This window comes from Canis lupus, chromosome 7, assembly GCF_048164855.1.
Source record: "Canis lupus baileyi chromosome 7, mCanLup2.hap1, whole genome shotgun sequence".
In the NCBI taxonomy this organism is placed as follows: domain Eukaryota; kingdom Metazoa; phylum Chordata; class Mammalia; order Carnivora; family Canidae; genus Canis; species Canis lupus.
Genome location: NC_132844.1, coordinates 48,151,817 through 48,159,807, shown reverse-complemented (window position 1 = coordinate 48,159,807; position 7,991 = coordinate 48,151,817). Strand labels below are relative to the sequence as shown.

The window sequence follows — 7,991 nt, the reverse complement described above, 5'->3', positions numbered from 1 at the left end:
TTGCCATTGCTAAGCCTGCCTCATTTAAATCTTTCCATTTCATGGGAAACATTCATTCTCCTTGATAACTGTGGCAAAGCTTCTTGATTTGTCAGTTGACTCTCATTTGCTATCATCAGGTTCACAGTCAGATAAAGGTTTTCTTTCTGTGCCATCTTTATCAGTTTTTTGAAAATGAAGAACCAACAATCAAGTTTTCTTCCAAGTTCTCTAGGACTGTCAGCATCTTTAAATCCCTTCTACCCTGGGAAATACTCCCCCTTCCCATTCACTCATTCACTCCATGTCAACATAGGACATTCTCTACCACAGAGTATTCAGGCTCTTCCTCCTTAACCTTTGTGCTCTTCACACTGTTCCTTTACCATGTTTTGCAACGGAGTTTTATTAGAGGCCATTCCTTATCACTGACTTGAAGAGCTGTGACCTCTCATCTCCAAGCCACCTCAGTCCTTAGACTTCAGCATTTCCAGCTTTGTACTTCCAGCTTGGGACAAATTCAAGGGGCAGGGACCTCAATGTGTTAATTCTTAACATTTTTACTTATTATAAGAATGGATGTGGGTGCTCAGTTGGTTAAGCATCTGCCTTCAGCTCAGGTTGTGATCTTGGGATTGAGCCCTGGTGTTGGGCTCCCTGCTCAGCAGGAAATTTGCTTCTCCCTCACTCTGCTGCTCCCCCTGCTTGTGCTCTCTCTTGCTCTGTCAAATAAATAAAATCTTTAAAACAAACAAACAGAATGGACGTATTAGGTGCCTGGATGGCTCAGTCAGTGAGCATCTGACTATGGTTTCGGTTCAGGTCATGATCTCATGGGTGGAGAGATCAAGCCCCAAGTTGGGCCCCACGTTCAGCACAGTCTGCTGAGGACTCTCTCCCCCTCTCCCTCTGCGCCTTCCCCTGCTCACATGCACTCTCTCACTCACTGTCTCTCAAATAAATAAATCTTTAAGAAATAAAAAAGAATGGAAGTGTAACTTCTTTTTAAATGATGAAACTACCAAGAATCACGTTTTACCTTTATCTGTCATTTTTTAGATAAATAATAGTTTGGGACTATAATGGAATTCAGAGTATATTGTCTTTTATTCATATGTTCCCTAATAGCCCCATTCCAATTTCATACCATTTCTAGAATGTAGCATACAGTTTTAGGAGAGCCATGCTGCCATCCCTCATAAGCACTGCTTCCCAGTAGAGTCCCCATTCATACGCTGGCTCTTCTAATAGGTAGCTAGCAGGACCTGCAGAGGAGTTCACAGAAGAGCACTCAGTGTGCATCAGCTGAGGACAAAGTAACAATGCTGTCCAATCTGACAAGTGTGCAGTTGGCCCTCCTGCTATTTTAACATCGGAACCCTTGACGTTAAAAAAAGAAGGAAAAAATCCTGAAAGCTTTCAGAGGGATAGGAAGAAAGGAAGAGAGCGAAACGGTAATGAGTGTAAACTGGGCCTTGCTTCCCTCCCAGTACCAATATTGTGTCCTCTAGGGGGCGCCCTTCACACTGTCTTCCACTGGAATGATGTCCTTCAGGAATACATTGGCCAAGTGAGGTATTCTGCTGAGGGACACAATAATGAGTGCAGACAGGGTCCTCTCTATTGATGCAGCTCAAGCTACCTCAAAATGCTTGGAATTCACCCTACAGAGATGATCGACTAGAGAATTCTGCTTCAACGTTTTAAAATTGGAAAGCATGAAATAATTTTAACAACCCCTGAAAGTAACAGAATGAGGATCTGGCAAATAAGTACATGCAATGATTTTTAAGTAGGAAATATCCATGCATGTATCCCTTTGAGATGACTGTGACAAATGCTGATACATTTGGAGTGCACATATGTGATAATGCTATTTTTGGAGGCTGAATTTTGCAGTTATTCAAAGACAAAAATGAAAGTAAAAGCTGAGAATTTTGGAAAAGAAAAGGCAACAAGGGCAGTGAGATTGAACTTGTTTGTGTGTGTCTATTCAGAACAAGCAAGTAAAATGAAATGGACCTATGTTTAGGGACATGTTAAGTTTTTCAGTCATAACCAAAGAGTAAACGACCTGAACTGGGCCACACCAGTCTTCAGTTATCCACCTCAAACCACTAAATATTGGGGATGCCTGGCTGACTCCATCAATAAAGCATACTACTATTGATCTCAGGTTTACGAAGTCAAGCCCCACATTGGGTGTAGAGCTTACTTAACAACCAACAAATTTTAAAAACCTAAATCTTGTAGCAAACATATTTCACTTGCATACAGTTGGCATTCAAATCACGATGGCATTCGCTCACAGCTGTTGGGTGAGGGCCAATTTTAATATCTAGTCCTGCTTTAATCTGCAACTAAGTTGGGCACAATTTGTGCAGAAATTCAACAAAACCTGTCAGAAAAGACTGAGAAACTTGGCATTGGAAAATTGACCCAGAATTCTAGTCCAGGGAGTATTATAAACACATCTCCAAATGTAATCGTCAGACCTCAGGTCTAAAGAGGGTACGGCCCTGGGTACGTATGTAGTGGCCTTAAGCTTTGCTGCAGAGAGCTGGCAAGCTCCCAGCCCCAGCTCTTATCAGCAGAGGGCCCCACCAACGTCCCTGACTGTCCCAACTGTAAAGTCAGGATGATAATGGGCCTGTGAGTTACGAACTTTAAATGAGATGCAGTATGCACAGTGCTTAGCATGGTGGCTCACACAGGAAATGCTTGTTAAATAAATTTGAACAAGGGGGTCTGGCTGGCTCAGTTGGTGGAGCATCCAACTCTTGATCATAGGGTTGTACATTTGAGCCCCACCCTGTGTGGAAAGATTTCTTTACCAAAAAATTTTTTTAATTCTACAGTTATGGGGATCCCTGGATGGCTCTTCGGTTTAGCGCCTCCGTTTGGCCCAGGGCGCGATCCTGGAGTCCTGGGATCAAGTCCCGCGTCGGGCTTCCGGCATGGAGCCTGCTTCTCCCTCTGCCTATGTCTCTGCCTCTCTCTCTCTATACCTATCATAAATGAATAAGTGAATAAATCTTTTTTAAAAATCTACAATTATTTTGTACAGGGCAAAGTAAATTTATTATTTGGGGGTGGGACATGAAAACCTCAAAATGGAACGACTTTTCTTTAAAATAGACTGATAGGTGTCTGGATGATTCCATTGGTTAAATATCCAACTCCTGGTCTCAGCTCTGGTCTTGAGCTCAGGGTTGTGAGTTCAAGCCTCTAACTGAGGTCCACCCTGCTGTGGAGCCTACATACAAAAATACGGAAAGATAGAATTAAAAAAGAAACTTCATTTCTTAGACAAAATTATTTAAAGCATGGTGCTACTAAATATCCACCATCAAAACCAGTATGCTAAATATTGGCATAGTATCTAAAACATGCTATATTTTTTATAAAGATTTTATTTATTTGAGTGAGCAAGTGAGAGAACACAAGCAAGGGGGAAGGGCAGAGGGGGAGGGAGTAGCGGATCGACCCTAGGATTCAATCCAGAGGCAGAGGCTTAACCAACTGAGCCAACCAGGCACCCCATGAAACATAAAATATTTTTAGGATGTTTCAAATTTTAAAGAAGTTACATTATACCTTTTACTACTTTGTTCTGCATTGCTGATACATGTCACAAAATTCTAGTTTTTAAATACATTTATTTTTTGATTATTGAAATTCATCTTTTTAAAAAATATTTTATTTTATTTATTCAGGAAAAATAGAGAGAGAGAGAGGCAGAGGCAGAGGGAGAAGCAGGCTCCATGCAGGAAGCCTGATGTAGGATTTGATCCCGGGACTGCAGGATCACGCCCTGAGCCACAGGCAGATGCTCAACTGCTAAGCCACCCAGGCGTCCCAGAAATTCGTCTTTAATGAACTTTTTATTAAGTAGAATATTTTAAATTAAGCTTGAGGGCATAATTGCAACCCAATAGGAATACATACAGGTGGTTTTCCATTCAGTTAGTAGTAGAACAAAATTTAGTAGTAACAAAAATACAGAAGGAGTTCAGTTTTCCTTTTAATCCAAAGGGTTTTTTTTATATATATATATTTTGCTTTTTTTTAGAGAGAGAGTGTGCATGCACACACACAAGGGGAGGCAAAGAGACAGAGAATCTCACTCAAGATGACTCAGTGCTGAGCCTGGCGTGAGGCTCAATCTCACAACCCTGAGATCATGACCCAAGTGAAACCAATTGAGCCACCCATGTGCCCCCCCCTAGAGTTTTTTTTATTTTTAAAGGACCATTTACCAACATCCTATCATAGATATTTCAAGGGACAGAAGAAAAGAGTATCAAATAGTAATTATTACAGTCGAATCATACAATTACCTAAGAGTTAGGTGATTAGACACTTCAGAGTCCACTGTGGTTTTAAATTTTTTTTTTTAAAAACTTCTTCACTTTTTTTTTTTTAATTTTTTTTTATTTATTTATGATAGTCACAGAGAGAGAGAGAGGCAGAGAGACAGGCAGAGGGAGAAGCAGGCTCCATGCACTGGGAGCCCGACGTGGGATTCGATCCCGGGTCTCCAGGATCGCGCCCTGGGCCAAAGGCAGGCGCTAAACCACTGCGCCACCCAGGGATCCCTATAGTAGGACTTCTTTTCTTTTTTTTTTTTTTAATATTTATTTTATTTTATATTTAAATATTTATTTTAAATATTTTTTATTACCAAATAAATTCACTTGTACAATAGACTTATGTATTTTAGGGTGAAAACCTAAAGTGTTACAATAGTACACATTTGTAACAGTTAAGACTGAATAAATCGAGATGCCTGGGTGGCTCAGCGGTTGGGCATCTGCCTTCAGTTCTCAGCGGTTGGGCATCTGCCTTCAGTTCGGGGTGTCATCCTGGGCTGGAGTCCTGGGATCGAGTCCCATGTCGGGCTCCCTGCATGGAGCCTGCTTCTCCCTCTGCCTGTGTCTCTGCCTCTCTCTCTCTCTCTCTCTCTATTATAAATAAATAAATTTTAAAAATTTTTTAAAAAGTTTGGAAAAAGATGCTGACAGTTAATAATATTTTATGTTAAAGTCATATTTGCTTTAAGTTAAACATTAGGTCCTGAGACCAATTCTTCATTCTAAGGTCTTCAGAAAAGATCCCAGTCCTTGAAAGTCATAGGCACAGTGGAGTACATTATTGGGAGTTCTTTCTAAGCTTTGCATTCTGTGACCTGAATCTTTGGGTATATCAATCCCCACCACCACCACCACCCCACTATTCTTTCCTTTTATTAACCACACCCTTAACTACACTGTCAGGACAAAATGTCTTGGATCTGCTCTGGAGATATGACACACACCTATTCCTAATATTGTTCTCCTGGATGGTCGTCCTGGGTCCCCAGCTGGTCCCCCAGCATATACTCCTCAGCCCCTAGACTATATAAACATGTCCTACAGGAGGTGGGGTTGCAGAGATCTACTTGTCTTGCTGCCACCAAAGATGCGCTTCTCTCCTCAAGTCTCCTTAATAAACCATTTCTTGTCAAGCTAGACTTGTCAGTCTTTTTTCTTCAGTCTTATGGCTCCTTTTGCTTTTAGAATGTTTTGCGTAAACCTCCCATTCATGGAACACATTGCCTAACTTCATTCCACGATGAAGAAAAATGTTCACCCTCTTTCTAGTAGTGTTTTACTTTATTTTGAAAAGTACATATGTGCTATCAATATTGGGCAAATAAAGGGAAATCATTTAGCCTGATTTTACTTAACTACAGTTGAGCCTGGGTCAACCTGGTGTAACTGGATGCAGGAGTGAAGGAGCACCTGGCTCCTGGCTTCCAAACAGACCACGTTCAGCCACCACTGACAAAATCCAAAGGTAGAGAGACGAATGGTGGTGAAACAAGAGAGGGATTGATTTCAGTGAGACAACACTGGGAAGACAGAGGACTAGTGTTCCAAGAACTGTCTTCAAAGTTCTGAAAATATTTCTATTTTTATATAAGGAAAATGTGGGACAAAGATCAATGAGTACATACAGGTGGGCAGTAAAGGTCAGGTTGACCATTGTCTTGGGGTCAATCATGAGGGGTCTTGCTGGCATCAGGGCAGTACTTAATACTCAAGGGATTGCTTGGTTCCCATCACAGTATGCTTCACCTCTTGGGTCTTTTGCCTGAGTTAAAGTATAAGCCAGAGGGGTGCCTGGCTGGCTCAGTGAGAAGAGCATGTAGCTCTTGCTCTCAAGTCCTAGAGTTCAAACCCCATGTTGGGTATAGAGAAAGAGAAAAAGAAAGAAAGAAAGAAAGAAGAAAGAAAGAAAGAAAGAAAGAAAGAAAGAAAGAAAGAAAGAAAGAAAGAAAGAAAGAAAGAAAGAAAAGAAAGAAGGAAAGAAGAAAGAAAAGAAGAAAGAAAGAAAGAAAAAGAAAGAAAGCAAGAAAGAAAGAAAGGGAGGAAGGAAAGAAGGAGGGAAGGAAGGAAGGAAGGAAGGAAGGAAAGAGAAAGAAAGAAAGAAAAGAAGAAAAAGAAAGAAAGAAAGAAAGAAAGAAAGAAAGAAAGAAAGAAAAAGAAAGAAAGAAAGAAAAAGAAAGAAAGCAAGAAAGAAAGAAAGGGAGGAAGGAAAGAAGGAGGGAAGGAAGGAAGGAAGGAAAGAGAAAGAAAGAAGGAAAGAGAAAGAAAGAAAGAAAGAAAGAAAGAAAGAAAGAGAGGAAGGAGGGAAGGAAGGAAGGAAAGAGAAAGAAGAAAGAAAGAAAGAAAGAAAGAAAGAAAGAAAGAAAGAAAGAAAGAAAGAAAGAAAGAAAGGACACTTGGGTGGCTCAGTGGTTGAGCATCTGCCTTCGGCTCAGGAAGTGGACCCAGAGTCCCAGATGGAGTCCCACATCGGGCTCTCTACAGGGAGCCTGCCCCTCCCTCTGCCTATGTCTCTGCCTCCCTCTCTCTGTGTCTCTCATGAATAAATAAATAAAATATTTAAAAATAAATAAATGTAAAAAAATAAGTCAGAATGAAGCACTTAATCAGAATGTACAGACTAAGGTCAAAATGGAGTCAGTTAAAGTGACAACTGGTCCTCTTTCATGGGGGTTAGCCATGCTGGGCCCTGTGCAGCTGAAAATCCACATATAACCTTTGACCCCCCAGAAATTTAACTGCTAATAACCTACCATTGACCAGAAGCCTTCTTGATAACATAAGCAGTTGATAAGCATACATTTTGTATGATATATGTGTCATATACTTTATTATTACAATAAAGTAAGTCAAAGAAAATGCTATTAAGAAAATCATAAGAGGTACGCCTGTGTGGCTCAGTAGTTGAGCATCTGCCTTTGGGTCACAGCATGATCCCGGAGTCTGGGGGTCGAATCCCGCATCAGGCTCCTTACATGGAGCCCGCTTTTCCTTACCTCTGCCTGTGTCTCTTGCCTCTCTCTCTCTGTGTCTCATGAATGAATAAATAAAATCTTTAAAAAAAAATAAAAGAAAATCATAAGAGAAACTACATTTACAGTACTGTATTTATCAAAAAATATATATAAATACAAGTGGACCCATGGCCCATGCAGGTCAGGGTCAACTGTGTATCTGTGCCTATATTTCGCTTTCACTGGAAAGAGAAAGAGTGTTCTGATTATTGACTCATGGTCCAGCGTTTTAAAAAGAAATTCCTATAAAATATGGAAGATCAATTCACAGATTGTCTTCAGTTTGCTAGAAATTCCTTCCAAATCATCTAGTTCTATTTGCTTTAATTTTGTGCTTATTGAGCAGCCTTCTGACTTGCAAATTGATCTTCTAAGTACATAGCCACAAGAAAGAAAAAAATCAGGAAAGAAAAATGAGAAAGGTGTGGGTGGGGATAAGATGGAGGCTTCCTCTATTTCTAAACAAGAGATGGTGTTTTGTAAAGAAAGCTTCAGGTCTGATTATCATCCTTGGTATATATAGCCTACTGTGAGTTATGAAACTAGCATTCTACTTTATGTATATAAGCCTCTTGGAAGATGGATAGTTTCCCAGTCCCTATCATCGCTTGAGTGAACTGGTAAACTT

At 40.4% G+C, this 7,991-nt stretch overlaps 1 pseudogene; it reads right to left on the bottom strand.

Moving 5' to 3' along the window:
• Window positions 1-20: 20 nt before the first annotated feature.
• LOC140636413 (chromobox protein homolog 3-like) lies at window positions 21-398 on the bottom strand (annotated as a pseudogene).
• Between the last annotated feature and the right edge of the window lie 7,593 nt (window positions 399-7,991).